The 24042-nt window shown below is 47.1% G+C and overlaps 1 protein-coding gene across 4 annotated transcripts in view; it reads right to left on the bottom strand.

The window, feature by feature from the left end:
• TASOR (transcription activation suppressor) overlaps positions 1-24042 on the bottom strand; it is a 939357-nt gene that overhangs the window by 814167 nt on the left and 101148 nt on the right. The window lies entirely within an intron of this gene.

Raw genomic sequence — 24042 nt, 5'->3', positions numbered from 1 at the left:
AGAAGGCCCAAATTCCTTCTTCACCGCGATCTTTTCTCTGACCAGATCCCAATCTTTGGAATCCAGACAGGTCTTGCTGGGAAAGGTGGTTTTTCTTCAGTGGTCGTTTGCTTTAGCTTTTCGTTACTTAGACTTTTTCTTGTTTCATTTAAGTCCTGTAAAACAGCCAAACGATCTTTGATATCAAAGGTTTTTTGTTTCACCACTGAAGTCTGACAATCCAGATCCTGGATGATCATTCTAGTACCAAACAAAAGTTTGTACGGACTGATACCTCCTAGAGAATTTCTTGGCATGTTATTAAGACTACGTTGGACACTTATTAGATGTTTGACCCACCCGTCACCCGAACCTAATGCCCTCGCTGTTATAGATTGCTTTATGTCACAGTTTTTTCTCTCCACTACCGCATTTCCCTCGGGATGGAATGGACTAGAATACCGCAATGCAATGCCCATGCTGGCCATGGCCTCCTTATAAGCCCGAGAGCTAAACGCAGGACCCTGGTCAGAATGTAGAATGCCAATTGCGTATGTGCCGATAAAGACTCGCAAATCTTTTATAACAGTTCTGGCCTCAGCCGAGCGCTGGGGCCACATCCAAATTAATCTCGTCTTAATAATTATGGGATCGCATTCTTCTGTCTGGATGTCTGCGTACAGATAGCCTGATGCTGTCTAATAGAGGTGTCTGGGCAGGTGTCTGGTCCGGTTCACAACTGCGATCTCGGTTGCAGACCTGACAATTCATTGCAAAGTTATAAATTTGCACCCTCATTCCCAGCCACCAGAATTTTGATTGTAATTCTATTAGAGATTTCAGGATCTCTTGGTGCCTCAGACCCAATCCCATGTGTGCTTCTTGTATCAAGAAGATTCTCCGGTTCGTGTTTGGAATTACTCTATCCCCCATTCCAGGGATTTGAGCAAATGGAACAGAGTTCACATCCATTATGTATGTATTTCCGAGTTGATAATTTAGAGGTAACGCCACATAATTGCCTTCCATTGAGGCTTTTACTGCTAGTAGCGTTTCTCCACCCATTTGTTTTTTAGAACGCTTTTTTATGGCTACGGAAGCCGGTTGACCAGCTGCCGCCGTGGCTCTGTCAGCCAATGAATTCCCTGTAACGTGAACGCCATCATGTTGAAGTCTCTGCGTATGTATCACGTGAGTCTTTCGTGGTACTTTCTGTAAAATAACTACTTGTTCCCATAGCTTTTTATGTTTAATTGTGGCACCTGTCTCATCTTTGTAACCGTTTTTTATCCAAGTCTGCATGGAATTATTGTAAGACTGGACGCAGTAATGCGAATCTCACACTATTAGTGTTGGGAATTCGTGATCGGCATTTTTAAGCGCCATCTTTAAAGATCGTATTTCAGCTCGCTGAGCTGTACAGTTTCTGAATGATTCAATTTTAGTGACCATCAGTCTGAAGTTACCTAAGCGCCAGCGACCTTTAACAATCGCGCACGCAGCATTGTAAATTTGTTTTTCCACAACGTAGTGTTGTGCAAATCTGTCCGTGTAGATTACACAGGTGTACTGTTCGAGAGGCAGAATTTCAATTGACAGAGGGCATTCATGTTCGTATTCCAGATCTTCTAGTTTTTTCATTATCGGATCATAAGCGTGTTTCACCTCTTCTGTAGCAAGAGAATTTTCTCATTGTATCCATTTTGGATCTAGAGCTATAGCATTTAGAATGCCTGGTCTTGTTACTGCCTCAAGGGCCGATACTGCTGTTAAAACAGATATCCTCTTCCCTTGAGATAGGGCTCTTTCTTTTGCTACAGCAGTTAGAATTTTTTCAGTTGAACTGAATTTCATTTCAGATTGTTTGTAAAAGTGTGATTTGTAAGCTATTGGTACAGTTTCTCCCTCATTAGAGGTCAGGTATGTGAATCCGCATCTTCCTGGGATGACTCGGATTGCAAGGTTGTGTTCGTTTGCGCGTGTTTGCAGTTTTGTTTCAGTTAACATGTCTGTCTGTAATGATCTTAAAATTTCTGTGTGTTTCTGAGTCCAATTAATTGGTTTAAAATCAGGTTTTATTAGTTCGTAGAGAGGTTTAACCCTCTCTGCATAATTTAGAATGTATGTTATTCCGAAATTCAGGAAACCTAGAATTGATTGTAAGTTTTTCAGCGTTTTTGGAGCTTGGGAGTACTGTACACTTTTCTAAGAAGGTGTCTGCTAGGCTTTTGCCTTCCCTTGATAATTCATATCCTAAAAATAGGACAGTTAGATGGGCAATTCGTGATTTTTTAAAGTTGAATTTGTACCCTTCAGGTGCAAACCCAAGTATGATGGTGTTCACTCTTTTCAAGTGAGTCTCCAGGTCATCGTCTGTAAGATAGATGTCATCGACATATGATAATGCCTCATCATCATATATTTGTAGTAACTCGGTTACCCTGGCTGAAAATAATCCTGGGCTATTCTTGAATCCCTGTGGGAGACATCAAAATTGTTTTTGGGTCCCCATGCTGGAGAAAGCGGTCAAATATCTGCTTTCAGGTGCTATGTTTTGACAGAAGAAACCATTTGAAATATCTAATGTCGTTTTATATTTCTTGCGCACAATGTTATTCATTAGTGCTGCACTGTGTGAGTTTTGTACTGCAAAGGTTTTACAGCAGGAGTTTAGGTGTCTGTAGTCCAAAACTAGACAATATGAATCTTCTTGGAGACAGGAAACAAAGGATTGTTCATTTGTGAGGTGCATGTTTCAATCACCCCCTGATATTCAAGTTGGTCTAAAATTTCTCTTACTTGTTTTTTAGGTTCTTGCTTAACAGGATACTGCCTCGGTACAGTAGGTTGATTTTTTTAACTAGATTTTATGGTGAGGAGAATCCTCATCCCATCCTACATGATTTTTATATAATGCAGGGGCTTGGGCCACTGCCCATTTTCTAGCAATTGTGTATTTTTTATGAATTGTAATGTGATTTGAGAAGGCAGGCATAATCATTTCTTCGCCATGTGGGCACTCCCTGACAAACTCTGGTGGCCAGTCTTTCTCTGCTGGAAGGATATCTTAGCCTTTAGATAGATTCTCCCAAAAGAGACCTTTTATTTTCCTAATTTTATCTCCCTCTATACGTAATTTTATTTCATATAGTTTATGGGGCACGCTAACTCGAGTGTCTGCAGTTTCCACTTGAATGTATTCATTCGTATCCACTGTCTCCAGAAGATTCATCAGGATCTTGCGAGCTATGGTCACTTCTGCTGCGCTGCCTAGCATTGTCTGGGCCCACTCTCCGTTTTTCAGTTGGGTCCTCAGAATTCTGGGCATTTTTTACTTGAATTCTGGCTACCTTCTTTCTGGGAAATTGTAATTTATTACTTTGATGAGCTGGTTCCTTGTCTTTGGACTTGGCGTGCTCTTCTTTATGTTCTGACCGTCCTCTTCTTTCCAATTTCTTTGAGGAAGTCGGAAAAGATCGAGAGGGACGTGTATCAATATCTTGATATCTGTCAGGTTTTCTCAAATTGTCCCTAATTCTAAGGTTGTATCTTTTTTCAGAGGGCTCCCGTTGTGGAGACTTGCCCCCCCCCCCTTCCGGAGATCTTTCTCTTCGTTGGGGAGACCTTCCTCTGGACTGAAACAGTTTTTCTCTGGGAGAGGTTTGTTTATTACCCTCCCACTTCTTCTTTGGGGAGTCGAGATTATTTTTAATGAAAGTCTTTTCAGGATTTTCAATTAGTTGGGGTTTTACTGGTTTACCACCCAAGCTATCTCTACCTAAATCTTCATAGGAATTTTCAATCAAGTACTATCAAGTTCAAAAGGTTGTTCTGCTATATCCGTCTCTTTCAATTTTTGGCGGATCGCCACAGATGCTGCCTCCCCTTTTTGGTTGGCTAATAATATAGCCGAGACCTGCTTAAAGTCTTTCAGTAATTTCATACCTAGAGTTAAAGCAGGTTCTGGACTGTATCAATTTTGAATCTGTCTTAGTACGTCTGGTATAACCGCCATAGACTGAACACCATGTGTTTTTGTGTAGATAGAAGCAAAGACTGTGTCCCAAGTGTCACAGTCCTCCACATGTGGTGCGATCCCCATTGGGAGACAGATAGTCAGAATGCTGTGTTTTTCGTGAGGGGTAGTATCAGGAAATACTGCCTCTATTTGAGTGATTTTTTGAGCTAACCAGAATGGAATTTGTTCCCGTTTTGCGGGTGTTTTACCAAGACATGATTGTATATTCTGTGGTGTAATTTTATTTGTGTTCCCCTGTTGAGGGGTGTTTTGTGGAATTTTAATTGCAGGTTGGACTGCTGAAGTCTGCATCACATATTGGACCAATTGTCTATGTATTTTAATTCGTTGTTTTAACTGAACTAAAAGTTCTCTGTCTGACATTGTTTCAATGTCCGGATGTGGTGTGTAGCTGGCTATAACCGGCCATGTGGCTCCTGGTCTACCTATTAGACCGAGCCTGGTAATGTGATTTTGATGTTTTAGGGCGCCATTAAACCAGAGCAGGTGCTCTTGGTATGTTAGTGGAATTTCAACTTCCTCGAAAGAAGAGTATTCCTCTGGAGATTCCGCTATTTTGTAGTAGTGGAATTCGCGTGTCAAAGCATGTGCTACTGGAAAATTTATCCAGGAATAGAATACCTCTGTCTGCCAATATTCATGGGCCTCTACCACAAATACGACTGTACCACCTCTTGGTGATACTCCATTTTCTATAGGTTTTATAGTTCTAGTTTTTCTTATATTGACCGGGATGATTATAGCATCCGGGTCGTCATTTTGGACCGTTGCGTCATCCGCTAAGGAGTTGAGCTGCTAGTCTAGCTCTTTCTCTTTCGTCCTCACTATCTGGCATTTTATTGACAGAAAGTTTGCAGAGTAAGTTTCAAGGAAACAAAGATTAGGGGCACAATATTTTGGAACACTGTATCCTTCAACGTTGACTAAACCAAAAACTGATACATAGGAATCTCTTCCTACTAAGTTTTGGCAGATATTAACCTTTCACCCACTCCAGACGTCTATTGGAAGCTTTTACAGGAAAAGGGGTCTGTGCGAAAAGCACGACTGAGTTACTCTAGTATCTTGCGTTAGATTATCGCCTTACGAAACGTTGGGCGCCATGTAGTGTAGTTCCGATATTCCCAATGGGCTCTGCGCATTGGAATAACAAACTGTAGTTTAGACGTAGGACTGAGGTCGACTAGGTCTCTACTGAATATGTTAGACTTAATTAGGTATACCAGCTAGCTCAGAGGTCACTAGAAACTTTCTCGAATGAACAGGGAGGAGTTAACTTCCCTGATTAGACAAGAAGGGATTTGTTTCTGACAACCGCATAAACATGACAACTTTGCTCCCTCAAGAATAAGGAGTATATCTCCAGAGTCGTGTGAAAACAATAGATAGCTATTTCACTCAGTCAATCGTGCATGCTTAGTTTCACCAGAGTGCAGAGAAATAGAGAGACAGGCGTTTTCAATAAAAGTTATTTATTGAGCAGTCTTCTTTCTCATGCAAGAGAAATGAATTGCCACAATTGCAATACTTATCATAAAGTAAAGTGCGTACAGTAAAAGGAGTATTATGAAATACTGTAAAAGCATTGATATGGGTTCTGAGCCATATGATACTTAAAACGGATAAAATATATACAATACATACAATGATAAAAGTTTGACTAAACATACTCAACTGGTGCTTCTAAACTACGCCTACCCCAGTGTACCCAACCTAAGCCTAGTACGTGGGAAGGAGTAAGTGAGCTGCTGTTTAAGTTAAGTTAGTTTTGCCAAGAATCTGAATCAAGAATTCTCTAAGGATCTAATCAGCTCCGTACCTTGGTTTTAGAATGAAGGAGGTCTTGTATCTCGTTCTCAGGACTCGATCTCCCAGCAACCCGCAAGGGTGACTGGGAACACTGGAGCTGGATTTTCTCGGCAGGAGAAAAGACAGCGTCTCTCTCAGTGCGTCAAATGGGATGGTCGGCTTCCTTCGGCCCTCGCATCAGCTGGGCTTTGGGTAAGTAGATAGCTGCTCTGCTCCAAACCACTGTGTGTTGCTCAAGGCAAATGCTGGTATATTTATACCTGGAAGATGCCGTGTTTGACGTAAGGTTGGACATCAGACGTCACTAAGAACTGTCACTAAGAACTGGCAGTTCTTTCAGGACTCTCAGGAGTTCTAGGACAAATCAAAACAAAAGCAGGGGGAATTCCCCAGCTGCTGGAGGTTTGGTTTGTTTAAAGAACGCGTTGTACTTTCTAGGAGTCAAGGGAAGTAGCCTTGCCGTATTTGGACTGCATTGGCTATGACTAAATATAGATATGATTCTTAAGCCTTTATAAGGATATGATTTGTTATAACCTCATAAGGGCATAAATCGGGAATATTTAATTAGGGTCCTAGATACTTTCACAACACTCACTGAGACCAAAAGGTGTTTGATTTCAGTAATAGATTTATTAATACATGCACCCAGATGGCACCTTAGTGGTACCACCTGAAAATCTACCACCACCAGGGTTGCTGACTGACTGGTCCTAGCCAGCCTGCCACCACAGATGAGTTTATGGCCTCCAGGGGTGGGGCTTTTAGGCTAGTTCCTCCCCTAAGGTGGGCTACTTGAAGTAAATGCAACATTTTTGAGTCTGCCATCTTTGTGATGGCAAACTTAGGAACTCTGGGACAGGGTTATGCTCACTTCCCCAAGGAAGTGGTCTTACAAGGGGTGTAGTGACTCCAGTGGTCAGTACCCCATTGGCTACTAGCCTACACTCCCACTAACACCTATACAACTAGTATTTAGGGGACCCCTTGGCACCAGTAAAGCAGATTCCTGCCAGCCTAAATAAGAAGAAGGACTGAAGAGCCGCAAAAACTGTGGAAGGAGCATCTGACTTGGAGAGAACCCTGCCGGCCTGTTTGCTGTTTCTGACGAATGAGTCAAACTTAATTCACCCTGCTTGCTGCTGTGCCTCCAAAAGCCTGGGAGGACTGCGAGCACTTCTGCCAGGTCTCAGGAATTCCAATGGAGCAGCGGAACTGCCACCCTGCAGGTACCAAAGAAAGAACTTGGAGGACTCCGGCTAACACCACTGCATCCGCTGCTCCAAATCTGAGTTGAAGTGGGCCAACAATGGGTTTGCTAAGAGGGGACTCCACAATGCCGCCTGCACCCCCTGTGGGAAACCCCCCCAATCCATTCTCCCGACCGCAAGTGACCAGATGACAAAAATCAGGCACATCAGGACACCTTTGCACCCGTCACCCCTGGCTCATGGAGAAGAGGACTAAAGGTGTACTCATGACCCGAGCATTGTAAGACCAGAGCTTTCCCAGTATAAGCCTGCAACCTCTTTTCGACCAGACCGATCCACATAGGATAACATCGGGCACTCGACATTGAAAAGCACTTCTGCACCAAGCTGCCCCAGTGCCTCCCGAGGTGACTGCTTGGTGCTGCCGTGGACCTTGCCCCATATTTACCTTAAGTCCCGGAGATTGGTTCCGTAAGTCGCTTTGATGTGCATGAATGCAGTGCATATTTTTCCCCCACTGGATAACATTTGGCACCCAACAATGAAAAGCACCTCTCCACCCGGCTGTCCTAGTGCTGCCTGAGGTGACGGCATTCGAACTTGCCCCATATTTACGTTAAGTTCAGGAGACTGATCCCGCAAGTCACTGTTAAGTACCTGTATGCAGTGTATGTATCTCCTCCACAGGATAACATTACCGCTGCAGAAACTGCAAAAAGCAAATTTTAAAACTTGCAAAAATTCATTACTCGAAAAGTATTTACCCGATTTTGATTACCTTGGTGCCAAACGTTATATAAAGATATGAGTTCATTTTGTAAATTGGTGTGGATCTCCTTATTGAGTCATGAGCATCATTTAATGACTGTGTGTGTATTGCATACGTCAAACACTCCTCTTTGATAAGCCTAAGGCTGCTTAACCACACTACCCGTTAAAGGGGCTACTTGGGATTGCTAGAGCAAGGCCCTGTACTAGTAAGGCATACCTGGACTTTTTGCACAATATATCTATTTTTGGTAAACTGTATAAAGAGCCAGCTTCCTACAATAGTAGTCATTGTTGATGACGGAACGGAGAAGGAATATGCTACTTACCAGTATGCATCTGTTCTTAGCATGTAGGGCTGCTGACATTCATATCTGTGCATAGATCGCCGCCTAGTGCTGGGTCCGGATGATTGCACATTGTTGTCCTGGAAGAGTCTTCGAAGTATCACGAGCTCGGTGGCTCCTCCCCTGGACTGCAGTGTGCATGGGCATCCTCTCCATCTTCAGATTGTTTTTCGCCATTGTGGCAGAGATGGAGTGTAATACTGTAAGTGATGACCATGCCTGAGAATGAGTCTGAGTGCTACAGCTGCGACAGGCACCGGGGAGGAGGGCGGGCGATATGAATGTCAGCAGCCCTACATGCCAAGAACAGATGCATACTGGTAAGTTGCATATTCCGCTCGAGGCATGTGGGCTGCTGAATTCATATCTGTGCATAGAATAAATAGCAGTTACCTCCTTAGCGGCGGTTGCCCATGCCAGCTGCAGCAGTCTGAAAAAGAGTTCTGAGAACAGCCTGTCCTACAGCGGCTTGCTGTTTGGAGTGTACATCTACGCAGTAGTGTTTGGTAAATGTATGTATGGTGGACCATGTGGCTGCTCTACATATGTCTTCTAGAAGAATGGTACCTAGGAAAGCCATGGATGCCCCTAGCTTGCGTGTGGAATGCGCTCTTGGGGGAACTGTTACGGTGCGTTTTGCTTTATGATAACAGATTTGAATGCACTTAACAATCCATCTGGCTATACCTGATTTGGAAATGGGGTTGCCTTTGTGTTATGGAGAGAAGGCAACAAACTGTTGTTTAGTCTTTCTAACGTTTTTTGTCCGGTCGATGCAATACAGGAGAGCCCTTTTAACATCTAAGGTGTGCAGTGCTCGGTCTGCCACAGAATCAGGGTTTGGAAAGAAAACGGGCATTTCTATGGTTTGATTAATGTGGAACTGCGACACCACCTTGGGCATGAATTTAGGGTTTGTACGTAGCACTACCCTATTAGCATGAATTTGTGGGAAGGGTTCTTGGATTGTTAGGGCTTGAAGCTCACTAACTCTTCTTAGCGATGTGATGGCTATCAGAAAAGCCACTTTCCATGTAAGAAACTGTTATCTCACAAGAATGAAGGGGTTCAAAGGGTGGCCCCATGAGCCTGGTGAGAACTATGTTCAGATTCCAGACAGGTGAAGGAGGGAGTCTGGGAGGGATCCTCTTTTGAGTCCTTCCAAAAAGGCTTTAGTGGCAGGCACTCTGAAAAGGGAAAGATGCTGCCTGTTTTTAAGATAAGCTGCTATGGCGGCCAAATGTATCCTGATGGAACTATACGCCAGATTGCATCGATATAGATGCAACAAATAACATATGATGTTTTGCGTGGACGCATCCAGCGGATTAATGTTATTATTGGAACAGTAGATGACAAACCGCTTCCATTTGGCTGCATAGCATGCCCTAGTTGTAGGCCGCCTTGCCTCTTTGATGATGTTCATACATTCAGGGGGCAAGTCGAGGTAGCCAAACTCTATGACCTCAGGAGCCATATCGCAAGGCTCAACTGTTGCGGATCTGGGTGCTGAACGTCTCCACGGCTCTGAGTGAGGAGACTGGGCGTGAGGCGCAGCCGTTGGTGAGGAACCACTGAAAGCTCCAGGAATGTGGTGTACCAGGCCTGTCGTGCCCACGTTGGAGCAACCAGGATGAGCGTCATGGAGTGCTGCCGCAGTTTGCGTGCCACTAGCGGTATGAGCGGTGCTGGAGGAAAAGCATACGCAAATCTGCCTGACCAGTTCATCCACATCGCATTGCCCTGAGACTGCGGGTGTGGGAACCTGGCGGCGAAGGTTTGGCATTTTGCGTTTTCCTTTGTGGTGAACAGGTCTATCTCCGGATGACCCCACTGCTGGAAATATGGTTGGAGCACCGAGGGGTGTATCTCCCACTCGTGCATCTAATGGCTGTGCCTGCTGAGCAGGTCCGCCATCTGGTTGTCTTTGCCTGGGAGATGTTCCGCCATGAGGGAGATGTTCCTCTGGATAGCCCACTTCCACATGCTCTGGGCTAGATGAGACAGTTGCGGAGAGTGTGTGCCTCCCTCCTTCTGGATGTAATACATGGCAGTCATGTTGTCCGTCCGGATCAACACGACTTTGTTGCACAGGTGCAATTTGAATGCCTTCATTGCCATGAAGATTGCCATCAGCTCCAACAGATTGATATGCATCTTTTGCTGCTGCGCCGTCCATAGTCCCTGCACGGTATAATGGAGGACATGCACTCCCCAGCCCTGGAGAGATGCGTCCATCGTCAGCACTATTTGTGGGACTGGCTCTTGGAACGGTCGTCCCCTGCAAAGGTTTGTGTGTTTCACTAATGCAGAGAGTTGTATGCACGACCGGTCACCAACACTAGGTCTTTTAGATGCCAATGAGCCTAGTTCCACTGTCGTGCTAAGCACTCCTGGAGCGGACGCATGTGTAGCCTCGCGTGCGGGACTATGAAGATGCAGGAGGCCATCATGCCGATCAGCTGCATGAATACCTGCGCTGGGAGCGAGTGTTGGGATCTGAATTTCGGAATCAGCAGCCGCAAGCTGTTGACTCTGGCAGAGTTTGGCTGCGCTGTTGCCGTCAGAGTGTTTATCGTTGCACCTAGGTACTGCTGTACATGAGCAGGCTGAAGGTGCGACTTTGTGTAATTTAGTGAAAATCCTAGACTGTGTAGGAGGTGAATTGTGCGTGACATGTGGCTGGCACACTGCTGGGCTGATGTTGCTTGGACAAGCTAGTCGTCCAGGTAGGGATAGACATGGATGTGCTGTCTCCGAAGGTGTGCAGCCACAGTTGCTAAGCATTTGGTGAACACCCTGGGGGCAGTGGTGACCCCGAAAGGCAGGACCTTGAATTGGTAGTGCTGATTGTTGATGGTGAACCTGAGATATTTCATGTGACTTGGGTGAATGGGAATGTGGAAATATGCATCTTTCAGGTTTAGGGTTGCCAGGAAGTCTCCCTGACTGAGCAGTGGCAGGACCTGCTGTAAGGTTAACATATGAAAATGTTCCGACAGAATGTACTGGTTCAGGGGTCTGAGGTGTAGAATGGGCCGCAGGGAACCGTCCTTTTTTGGGATTAAGAAGTACAGAGAGTACACCCCTGTACCTTGCTCTTCTAAAGGCACAAGTTCTACTGCTCCTTTTTGCAGCATGGAGAGTACCTCTTGCTGCAATAAGTGCATGTGCTCTGCGGGTATGTTTGGGGGAGTGGAGGTTAATTCCAGACAATAGCCTTATTGGATAAGTTGTCTCACCCACCTGTCTGTGGTAATGCCTTTCCAGACTGGCAGGAACTGCTGGAGTCTTCCCCCGACCGGTGTTAAATGGTCCGGGGGCAGTGACAAGGCGTCAATATTTGTTGGGGGCGGAGGATCTGGCATTGTTATTTCCACGTCCTCTGCCTTTGGTGCTGTTCCCACGATATCCACCCCTGTTATTTTTGTTATAGGTGGTTTGCGTGGTCCCCTGGTTGTACTGGGCTTGCTGTAATGCCTGACCTCTAGAAGCTCCCCTGTTACCGGAGCGACGAAAGGAACCGCCCCTGAACTGCTGTGACTGCAGAGCCCCCATGGATTTTGCTGTCTCAGTGTCTTTCCTTCCTGTATCAGCATTTCTGCTCCCTCTTTGTAAGCATCAGGCAGGTGTTGCATCAGCTGTTCTAATGTGTCGTAGTGAGCCCTATCATATCTGGCCAACAGGGCCTGTGTATTTGAGATCCTCCAAATATTAGCAGCCTGAGCTGCCACCCGTTCTTCAGAAGCCTCCAAGATTTTTGATTCTTTGTCCGGAGGAGGAGCATCACCACTAGTTTGCGAGTTTGCGAGCATTAGCCACTACTAGGGAGTCCAATGGGAGCTGGCCCTTGATGTAGGTAGGGTCCACAGGCGCAGGCCTATATTTTCTTTCAATCCTGGGGTTTACAACCCTTGCCCTGGTGGTCTCCTTGAAAATGTCAGTAGCATGTTCGAGGACACCTTTTAGCATAGGCAATGTCTTTGCAGATCTTTCTGAGGTGGAGAAAGTATCGAATAGGAAGCCCTCCTCCACTGGCTCAGCGTGCATTTCAACGTCATGGTTAATGGCCGCCATTTCTATCAAGGCGTTAAACGCCACTGTGTCTTCAGTAGGCGAAGTTTTGACATTATACGACTGAGTGTCGGGCACAGCTTGTGGATCATCAGGGTCAACAGCATCAGCCCAGTGTTGAGATTCCCCTTGATCAGCGTCAGTATGATAAATAAATTCCATATGACTGTAATCATCTCCCACATCCTCATCGCTGTGTGTGGGAGAATCAGCAACGTGCTGTGTATAGGACTTAAAATGTTCAAAAAGAACTGGTGAGGTGGCCGAATCCTTCTTCCTTTTGAGAGGGATTTTGTATGACTCCAAGGGATGTTCTGGAGCGATTTTCCGTTTGTGAACGGTGAGTTTGCCAGATTCCGAGTCGATGAAGAGCTTCGACTGATTGGAACACCACCCTCTCCGAAATGGACTGAGACTTGGAAGGTCCAGATACCTTTTTGGAGGGGTCGGCACGCCTTTGTGGCTCGACCGTCTAGGGCCGAGTGGTTGGCGGGAGTCCGTACTTGATTGGAGGAGGATGCCCCAGAGACGGACCGACTGTCTTAGAGATCGGCGTAGTCTTCGATCAGAGTTGCTTCGGTGGGTCACCAGCATGCTTGCGGCCTTGTGGTGCAAAGCAGGGCCGGCCTTGGGCTTCGACGCGATATGCTCTTTTGGGTCGGGTTTGGTCTTCGACTCGAGAGCCTTGCTTAATAGAGGCTTAGAGGCTACAATAGTCGGTTAGACAGTCTTTTTGGCCTGGAGGCCTTTGGTCGCGACGTCATGCTTGGACGTCGACAGCGTCAGGGTGATGTGCTTGACCGCCGAGACTGGCTTCGGCGCTCCGCTCTTTGGGTCGGCGCCCCCTTGTGGCCACGAAGGGTCGTCGACACTCTTAGACTTGACTGGAGCCAAGGAGTCTGAGGGCGTCCATCCGATGACTGTCTTCAACAGTTTCGGTTTCGATTTTGGCTCTGTTGGTTTTGGTTTCGATTTTGATGGATCGACCGATGGCTCCTTTGAAGTATTCTTAGCCGGGCCTTGACGTGGGGCTATAGAATGTGGTGTAAGATCTTGGCTAAGGCCTTCCGGCGATGCCTCGACCTGAGCCTTAGAGATCACAGTGTCAATATTGGGCCCCGCAACAGCGGGTGGGCCTTGCTCATCACCAGAGTCGTCATAGACGGCCCGATGGCCTCTGTGTCGTCTCCTACCTAGACGACGTCTTCTTCATGGACGTAGTCATCTTCTTCGTCCATATCGAAGTTAGAGTCATGCTCAGACGCTGGGTTCGACCACAGGTCAGAATCTTCTTCATCGACGCCTTCATCGTCCTCGAAAATGTTCTCTGGGTCGGGCGCCGCTTTCTGCGCCGACTGTCTTGCTGCGCGTCGAACTCGAAGCGTCTTCTTCGACCGGAACTCGGAACAGGCCATACAGCTGGCCTCATTGTGGTCCGGGGATAAACATTTATTGCACACGGGGTGCACATCAATGTGAGGGTATTTTGAGTTGCAGACGGGGCAACTCTTGAACGGGCTCCGTTCCATCGTCGTCGTAGTTGGGGCCTTTGGTGTCGAAAAGTCAAACGGCTTTCGACGTCCGGTTCGAAGAACTGGATGAAGTATAGGCACCGAACGAGACAATGCCGACGCCCCGAAGGCCTTTTGGCCTTGCGCAAAGGGTATTATACTGATTCCGAACTTGAGTCAAGAAAGTACATCCGAACCCAATGGCGGAAAAAAACAATCTGAAGATGGAGAGGATGGCCATGCGCACTGTAGTCCAGGAGAGGAGCCACCTATCTTGTGATACTTCGAAGACTCTTCCAGGACAACAATATGCAATCATCCGGACCCAACACTAGGCGGCGATCTATGCACAGATATGAATTCAGCAGCCCACATGCCTCGAACGGATAAATTACTTACCTTTAATCCTAGTTCTCTTCCAGGGGAATCCTCATTAAAGTCATAAGCACTGAATATTCACGCCCATGAGCGGGACTCCGGAAACGATATAAAAATATATATGTAAAAACACATATCTCGCTCCACATATATGTACATACATATATTATTTTTCTCACACCAATGCAGCTCCAAAACTGAGGCTAAAACAATGTAAACACATATACATGTACTGCAATTAGTAAGGAAACAAAAAATACATTAGGTCAAATATCCCTTGAACTTTGTGTTTTAATGAGTAAAACCGCTCATAAATCCTGAAAACTGCTTATAAATAGACATTGTTAGCCCTCAGGCTGCATTGTAAAACAATAGCATAGAAAATGAAACCATTTTCAACAAAAACTGGCACCGTGCCTTTAAGGCAGCCATGACCCCAGGATTCCCATCATGCCTCAGGGGTGACAGTTAGGTCAGTTGTTCTTTGCATAACCCTGAAGACAGGGCTAAACCATAAGATTGTAACAGTACCGAATCTCATTTACCTGGGGAGGCGGGTGGGTTGCTTATGACTTTGATGAGGATACCCCTGGAAGAGAACTAGGATTACAGGTAAGTATCTTATCCTTCTCTTCCAGGGGATCCTCATCAATAGTCATAAGCACTGAATAGAATAGCAAGCCCATCAACCACCTGCAGGTAAATGAGAAGTACATGACCCAACCAAATCATAACAGCCAATAACTCAGCTGTTAAACAGATTCCTAAGGGATGCCTGGCCCACCTGGGTATCTGCTCTTGTGTCAGAATCTAGACAGTAATGTCTGGTAATTGTATGGACAGACCTCCAGGCCGCCGCCGTGGCAGCTTACCTCTAGTGGAATGCGCTTTAGGGGTAAACCCCAGAGGTTTTTGCGCCAATTGGTAAGCAGGTTTGATACACGAAACGATCCATCTGGAAATGGAACGTTTCGATGCTGCAGGACCAGTTCTGATCGATTCATAGGTAATAAATAACTGATCAGAATGCCGAATAGACTTGGACCTGTCCAGATTGAACTTCAAAACCCTTTTCAGGTCGAAAGAGTGTAAAGCCCTCTCAGCTGGAGTAGAGGGATTAGGAAAGAAAGTGGGCAAAGAGATCAACTGATTGACATGAAAATCTGACACCACTTTCGGCAGGAAAGAAGGGTGCGTTCTCAGCACTACTCTATTCAAATGAAACACAGTATATGGTTCCTTGGTACAGAGAGCCTGAATCTCGCTCACCCTACGGGCTGACGTAATCGCTACCAAAAAGCTGCTTTCCAGGAAATATGCTGTAAAGTAGCTTTATGAACGGGCTCAAAAGGAGGGCCCATCAACTTTGATAGTACTAGGTTCAGCTCCCAGGGAGGAGAAGGAGGACGTACTGGAGGGTACACCTTTTTCAGACCCTGCAGAAAATCCTTTACTGCTGGCAACTGGGAAAAAGAGGTTTGTGAAGGTGATCGCCTATAAGCAGTTATAGCGGCTAAATGCACCTTAATGGAATTAAACTTCAACCCTGCTTTAGCCAGGTACAACAAGTAGGGAAGAACTGCTTCTTCCTGACCCTTCACCGGATTATGACCATTCTGCATGCACCACATATAGAACCTCTTCCACGTGCATGCGTAAGAGTGTCTTGTGGAAGGACGTCGTGCTTCTCTCAGAATGGACATGCAGTCTTGTGGCAGTCCTAGATGGCCGTACTGAATGACCACAGGAGCCATGCTGCCAAGCTCAGTGACGGAAGGTTGGGATGGTGAATCCTCCCGTTCATCTTCGATAACAGGTCCGGCCTGCATGGAAGCCTCTTGTGAGGAGACACTGACAGGTGAAGTAGGTCCGTGTACCACCATTGCCTCGGCCAGTCGGGGGCAATCAGGATCATTGTTGTGCACAAGTGGTTCAGCTTGCTCACCACCTTTGAGATCCGCAGAAGGGGTGGAAAGGCGTACACAAATTCCCCTGACCAGTCTATCAAAAGAGCATTCCCTCTTGTTCCTGGTCGGTAGAACCTTGAGGCGAAGCTTGGGCATTTGCTATTTACGTCATCCGCGAAGAGATCTATGGAAGGACGACCCCAAGACTGGAAAATGTCTTCTAGCACTTCGTCGTTGAGAACCCAGTCCTCTCTGTCTTCAAAGTGCCGACTTAGTGCGTCCGCCCTCACGTTCTGCTCTCCTGGGAGGTAGACTGCTTGAACAGACAACTTGCGAGCCAGAAGCCAATGCCATATGCGCTGAGCTTCCAGCTATAGCGTCCTTGAGCGTGTTCCTCCCTGCTTGTTCAAATAGTACATCATGGTGGTGTTGTCCGTTTGTACTAGAACCATTTCCTCCTGAAGCGAGGGAAGGAACGCTTTGAGGGCAAGGTGCACTGCTCTCAATTCCAGTAAGTTGATGTGGTAGGTGCTTTCTTTGGACAACCACAGACCCTGCACTTGGAGAGGCCCCATGGCGCCCCCCAGCCTTTTAAAGACGCGTCTGATTATTGTTTGTGCAGGAGGAGGTTGATGGAAGAGAACTCCCACCTGCATGTTCTGCTTCTTTGTCCACCACGGGATGGAAGCTCGAGCTACCTCCGACAAAGTGATCTGATCGTCCCGGCGATCTGATTGCTGGTCCAATTTGTCCTCCAGATCCTGCTGAAGAGGACGCATCCAAAGTCTGGCGTTCGGTACTAAGAAGAGGCATGAAGCCATCGACCCTTAGAGGGAGGCTATCTTTCGCACTTTGAGTCCTGTTGCGAAGAACTTGCTGGCACCTGAGCGTTATAGAAAACTGCCTCTCCTCCGAAGGAAACACTTTTCCTACCTCGGAGTCTAGCAGAGCTCCTAGGAAGTGGGTTGGGAGACAGACTTGCTGTAGTTGACATGCAGCCCTAGACGCTGACAGAGTTCTATGCAGGTCTGGAATGGATTCCTTACGTTGTCTGGAGTAGGACCTTTCAACAGCCAATCGTCTAGGTATGGGTATACGAAGACCCCCCGGCGGCTTAGAGCTGCCGCCACCACTGCGACACGCTTCGTGAACACCCTGGGGGCCGACTTCAACCCAAACGGTAGGACTTTGAACTGGTAGTGGGAGGTCCCCACACGGAATCAAAGGAATCTCCTGTGATCGGACCATATCGGGACATGAAAGTATGCATCTTGAAGGTCCAGCGAACACATCCAATCCCCGTTCCTGAGATGTGGATATATTTGGTGAAGCGCCAACATGCGAAACTTTTCTTTTCTGGCATGTAGATTGAGTGTTCTCAAGTCCAGAATGGGCCTGTATTCCGCCTTTTGGCCCTTTTTCCTGACCAGAAAATACCTCGAATAGACTCTTTTCCCCCTTTGAGCCACCGGCACCCTCTCGATGGCTGATTTTTCGAGGAGTGTGCCTACTTCTTTCTTTAGCATTTGTAGCTGGGGGCTGGACGTTGGCATCGGAGGATCGAGTGGAGGTAGACGATGAAAATGAAGACAGTACCCATTCTGCAGCGTAGACAACACCCATTGATCTTTTGTAATGGCCTGCCACTCTGTCCTGTGATGTGCAATGCTTCCCCCCACTGGAGTGGACAACGGCGCTGGGGGAAGTGAAGACTCATTGCTTCTGCTGAGGCATATTGAAGCTGTTGCCTTGGCGCGGATTCCCGTTTCCTTTGGAATTGCGCTTGCCTTTATGTTGCGCTTTTTGTTGGCCTTGCTGGTTCTGGCCCTTCTGCCAGTGAGGGGTTTGAACCCTCTGCTTCGAAGAGCCCTTGTTGTCAGAACGGAACTTCTTCCGGAATTCCTTTTTCTTTGCAAGCCCCACGGCTTTAAGGGTGTCTAACTCAGTTTTCATCCGTTGCATCTCCTCATCAGCACTCGCCCCAAAGAGATGTGCCCGAAAAAGGAAGGTTTAGTATTCTGGCTTGAGCCTCGGGTTTCAATGCTGTTAGGCGCAACCACGAGGATCTCCTCGCTGTGATTCCATGCGCATAACCATGCGCAGCCAGAGTAGCTCCATCTGCCGCCGCCCCTATAATCTGATTGGAGACATGACTGCCCTCCATCAGAATCTCCTCAAAGTCCTTTCTATCTTCCCGAGGAAGTTTTGCAGAAAACCTCTGAAGCGAGTCCCACAGAGATCTATCATATCTGCCCAGTAGAGCTTCCGCATTGGAGACCTTGAGGAAAGAGGCTGAGGTGTTGCACACTCTTCTCCCCCATGAGTCTTGTAACTTGCTGTCCTTATTCGGCGGTACCGTGGATGAGGAGGCCACCGCATTGGATTTTTTAGCCGCCGCAATGATTACTGAATCTGGCGGTGGGTCGGACTTGAGAAACAGAGGATCCTCTTAAGGAGAGCGATATTTCTTGAGAATCCTCGCTGGGACTGACTTCACCGTAGCCGGAGTCAGGAAGACTTCATTCACCGGATCCATGATACCCGGTACCAACGGCAATAAAGGTTTGGGTGCCGATCTGTGCTGCAGGGTTTCGAAGATGACCGTCGTCTTGACCTGCGGAGCGGTCATGGGCACTCCTAGCTTCAGGGCTCCCCTGCCCAAGATGTCTTGGAACGAGAAAATATCCTCAGTTGGGGTTATTCTCGAGTGTGGGCTGTCTGTTAGAGTCGGAGAGTAATTCCTGTGAGAGCGGGTCCTCGAACTTGAAGAACTATGAGTCCGCCCTCTGCTCCTGGACCTAGATCTTCTCCTACTTGAGCGCTCTAGAACGAGATCGCTCCCTGCCGATCCGCCGTCTCCTTGTCCTTGGCCCAGGGGTGAAGAGGTCTATACCACCTTGAGGAAAGACTAACAGGAGGAGACTTCTGGGTGCGATCCCTCACTGGCGAACGTGAAGGAGGAGGTTGATCGGCTTGTTCTTGCTGCGACCTTGCATGGGACTTGGACCTCTCCCTATCCGAAGAGCTGACTTCTCCATCCGAAGATCTGTCACTTCGAGATGCCGAGGAGGATGAGGACAGGCTCACCAGACACCGTCTAGAGGAAGACCTCGACCGACCTCTCTCATCCGAGACCCTTCTCCTTTTGACGGGAGGATCCTGTATCGGTGATTGTTCCACCTCCGCAGCCAATGCGGATCTTGGGGAACCCTGTTGAGACTTTAGGGCCTGAGGCTGGTCCAATGATTCACTCTCCATCTCTTGCTCCACCTGCCTCAAGGGTGACCTCTCCTGTGTTCTTGTAGGAGAGACATTAGCTGAATTTGAGTCGCCCCGCTCCCTGGATCTCCGCTGACCAGTCGACGGTGGCTGCTTCGACGTCGAACGCCGAACAGTTGGACGCTCTCTCGACGTCGACCGTGATCTCCTCAACGCCGATCTCCTGTGTGACGGCGGAGGATGCTCCGACGCAGAGCGCCACTGCTCTGATGTCGTCCTCGAGTGTCGATGACTGTCCTTCGACATAGAGCGTCTCGCCGTTGAAGGTTGCCTGCTCGATGACGATGGAGGCTGCTTCGACTTCGAACGCCGATGCTCTGTCGGCGACGGAGGGTGCCTCGACGTCGAATGCCGCTGGAGTGACTGTGATGGAGGCTGCCTCGACGTCGAACGCCGTTGACTAGGCGTCGACGTGGGCTGCTTCGACGTCGATTTACGATGTGTCGACAGAGGCTCCCTCGACGTCGAACGACCACGACTAGTCGTCGACGGAGGTTGTCTCAACGTCGAACGCCGGTGGCCAGGCTTCGACGGAGAATGCCTCGACGTCACAGCATGACGATGCTGCTTCGGCTCCGGCTGGCTCGCCGTTGAGCTCCTCTGCTTCAACGGCGACCTCCCCCTCGACGCTGTCTGTAGCGGAGGTACCTTGCATTTCGACGCTGAAGACTTCTTCTTAGTCGCCGTGGACTCCTTCTTCGACACCGATCCCGACGCCGAAGGTGAACAAGTCGGGACTTCTCTCGACGTCACCGCACCCTGCGACTTTTCTGCTTCTTGGGAGATCTTCCTCTCTTAGAAAGTCCATAAATGCGAATTCTCTCTCGGTCTTTGAGATTTCTGGATGATGAAACCTGGCAGTGTTCACAGGTTTTTGAAGAATGAGAGTCTGGTAGGCACAGGATACACACTGAATGAGTGTCAGTCTTGGCCATCTTCCTTCCACATGAAGGGCATTCGTCAAAGATGGAAGGCATTTTGACAGAAAAAATACCCTTTTTAAGCCTAAAAAAGTTAGTAGTAACACCCTAAGTCCAAAAGATGTTGAGTGAAAGCAACATTTGTAGATTAATAGGAGTATTTTTTGACAGAAAGTCAAAAAGAAAGGGAGCTGTTTCACCAGGGTCCTGACCGAAGGAGCCGGAAAGAACAACTGACCTAACTGTCACCTCTGAGGCATGATGGGAAGCCTGGGGTCATGGCTGCCTTAAAGGCACGGTGCCAGTTTTTGTTGAAAATGGTTTCATTTTCTATGCTATTGTTTTACAATGCAGCCTGAGGGCTAACAATGTCTATTTATAAGCAATTTTCAGGATTTATGAGTGGTTTTACTCATTAAAACACAAAGTACAAGGTATATTTGACCTAATGTGTTTTTTGTTTCCTTACTAATTGCAGTACATGTATATGTGTTTACATTGTTTTAGCCTCAGTTTTGGAGCTGCATTGGTGTGAGAAAAATAATATATGTACGTACATATATGTGGAGCGAGATATATGTGTTTTTACATATATATTTTTATATTGTTTCCGGGGTCCCGCACATGGGCGGGAATATTCAGTGCTTATGACTATTGATGAGGATCCCCTGGAAGAGAACTTCAATTGTATTACATAATGGTTCAAGTGATTGAATAGTTTTCAATCACTGCTACCTGGACCTTTAACTTAGTGAAGTGGACATGGGTGTGTGGGTTCACCTTGGTGGCACACAAAAGGAAAAGCCTTCCTATCCCTGCAAAGTCTTTTGGATCGAAAGGATCACCAACCCTTATTAAAGTGAGAACCCTTCACCGACTTGGGGGAGGAAGAGGGTTAGTCAGGCACTGCATGGGCGTCATTCTGCAATTTGACTACGGCCATTTCCAGCTTATACTTCAAGATGTCATCAGTCTAGGGATCAAACAAGTTTATTCTTTGGAAGAGGAAGTCAAAACAAGGTGTTTCATTAGAACCGGAGGCCATATTCCTTCTTCTATGTCTGCAACTTCAGGTCTGAGAACTTAAGCCCTGACCAATGGCCAGGCTGCAATATATTGTTCTAGTTACCTTGCTAACAAAGTCTCTGGGTTACAACAGCTCATGCTCAGCCCCTTTTTATGGACTGAGCATAACTTGTACTTCCTGAACCAGGATAAAGTCAGTATGCTTGTAAACCCTGTGCCATAGATGGAGCTTATAGCTTTCCATGATGGCACCAATCTTTGCATGTTTAAGTGTGAGACACATCTTCACCCATATTTTCTAGGCATTTGGCATTTTTGGTCGCAGTGGAGGTGCAGTTTAATTCTTCAGAGAAGCAACCATCACAACTTGATACGGAGCTTGGGAGAGACGGAGGGGAGCTTTGTTGTATGCCATTTTTCTTGGGGAAATGGTACTATGGCTTTGCTATACCAGGCTTGGACATAGCCTTATTACAATTCTCAGCATGCTCAAGATCCAGAGGCTCTTTGCAGCTCCTCCACCAAAACCAGCAAAGGCAAATCATTTTCCAATAGTGGCCAGAGTCAGCATCTCATGGGACAGAGCTTCCAATACATACTGTGGCACTTGGTCCTCATGGTCACTAGCCCAGATCTTATAATCAGGGTCCAGGCCGCTACCTGGTTCAACTAGACAAGCCATCTTGCGAGAAGGGGGCCTATGAAATAAACCACAGGCAACTTGTTCATCCAGCATGGGCCGCTGGAGTAATCTGGAATGAAAGCTACATTATGCTGGTTGTACAGGTTGAGGAAGGGTGACTGGTGCTTTTGACCCTGATCATGGAAACAGCACTGGAGTATGCAGGAGCTAATTGCAGGATGCTGGAAATTGATGCAGAGCATGCAGAAGCTGCACCTGAACCAGAGCATGTTGCACCACTAGGTTTGCACTGTTTTAAACTTGTATTTGCCAAGAAGGATTCGGAGCTCAGTATTGAAAAGAGCAAGCCAGATCTAAGGAGAGTTGAGCGGAATTTTGCACCTTTTGATTCAACTGGTCCTGGTCTAATTCCCGATCAGAGAGGAGTAGCTCTTCCATACTTAATAGGTTTGGAATGGTAATGGTAATGATAAATTCTCCTTACAGGTGAAGTTGGATTTAACATTACTGTTTTAGAAATGCCACTTTTAGAAAGTGGACATCTCTCAGTACTTACTGCTCTTTGTGCCAGACAGCCTATCTCCAACACACATCTGGGTTGGGTGACAGCTACACTGTGCATTCTCTCTAGACAGCCACAACACAGAAAAGGCTGGATGTTACAGGGGATAACATAACAGGTGCATTTGTAAAGCGAACGATTACCCAAAGGTGTCCTGGCGCTGAATAACAAATGTTTAGATTACCCAACTAAATAGTACCCATTTTATCGACCTCAAATGGATGAAGAGCTGAGTGGTCTCATTTTTAGGTTTATATATACTGGGGTTCTGACCACACAGCTTCAACACTTTTTGGATTGGTAACCAGACATCACTGGCTCTTCATCTGCACATTGCCAGAAGGAATGTTGTGCTGCCAGTAGTGACTGCCACTCCGCCAACTGCTCTGTGGGCCTGTTGCTCGTTGAGCTGCAGGAGGGACTGCCACTCTACAACATGCCTTGCAGTGCTGGCCAACTGCCTGCCACACTCTGGGCTGTGCTAGCCTGAAGCATTCTCCAAGGGCATGCTGGCTTGCCCCCTGTTCAGGTGGTCTCAGGATCATCAAAGACCTCATGCTTTCCTACTGATGTTAGATTTTGCCGCTGGGCAGTCCTGCAAGGGAAACTGACAAAGATCAGCCTTTAAAGACTGATCTACCACTTTATTTCACAAGGAGAATCAGTGCTTCCACTTTAAGGATGTAGCGCTCAGTTTCTGACTGGCGCTGACTACACAAGTCAAAACTGTCCAGCTGGACTAGTGCCAATCGGTATCACCAGCACGTTTGCAGCTCCTCTCAGCGCAAGCCCACCACATGGGGTTGCCAAGGTGATCAGGTGCGTGCCCGAAGATACATAGCTCGTCAGCAGCCTGAGCAGCGCGTTGCGCTCTTGTTCACCCGCTGCTGTGCCAATGGAATATCGACGAGCAGACCCCGCTCACGAGGTCAACCGACAAACTCCTGCAGCCTGGCCCTGTTTGTGACTGAGACGCTGTGGGTCTTTTCGGCACAATGAGCCTTCAACATTAATGTACAGAGCCAACTCGAGACCCCTGCCGCTGACCCAAAATACCATGGGTGGAGGAGTATTTATAGTAGATCGGTCTTGAGGGGCCGGTCACCTACCTGGCGCATTTGAGACTAGAGGCATTGTGTTGACCAGCTCACCCGCTCCCAAGAGTTTCTTTGTTGATCCCCAACCGGGATAATCCTAAAGTGCACTAGAAAGCTACCATAAAGTATCAGAGAGGCGTAGGTGCTACTTACCCAACAAGTACTGGGTGCATTGAATGTGATCCTTTAACCTGCATAACTCGAAAATTACTTATGTGATTTTTATCGTTTGGTTCTTATTTTGTTCAGATAAATATTCTTAATTTTTCTAAAACTGTGTGGAGTCTTTTTATAGTGTATTCATCGTGTTACTGTGCGAGTGTGTGTTGCACAAATGTTTTACACATTGCCTCCACGGATAAGCTTACTTACTATGCGCCAAGCTACCAGAGGGTGAGCACAGGTTATCTTAGGTATGTATCTGACTTAACCTGACTAACCCCATTTCTAACAATGATCAAACCTCGATAAAAGCAATACTGACAGTATCAG

Source organism: Lissotriton vulgaris, chromosome 9, assembly GCF_964263255.1.
Source record: "Lissotriton vulgaris chromosome 9, aLisVul1.2, whole genome shotgun sequence".
NCBI classification, from domain to species: Eukaryota; Metazoa; Chordata; class Amphibia; order Caudata; family Salamandridae; genus Lissotriton; species Lissotriton vulgaris.
This window is presented reverse-complemented; position numbering and strand designations above follow the sequence as displayed.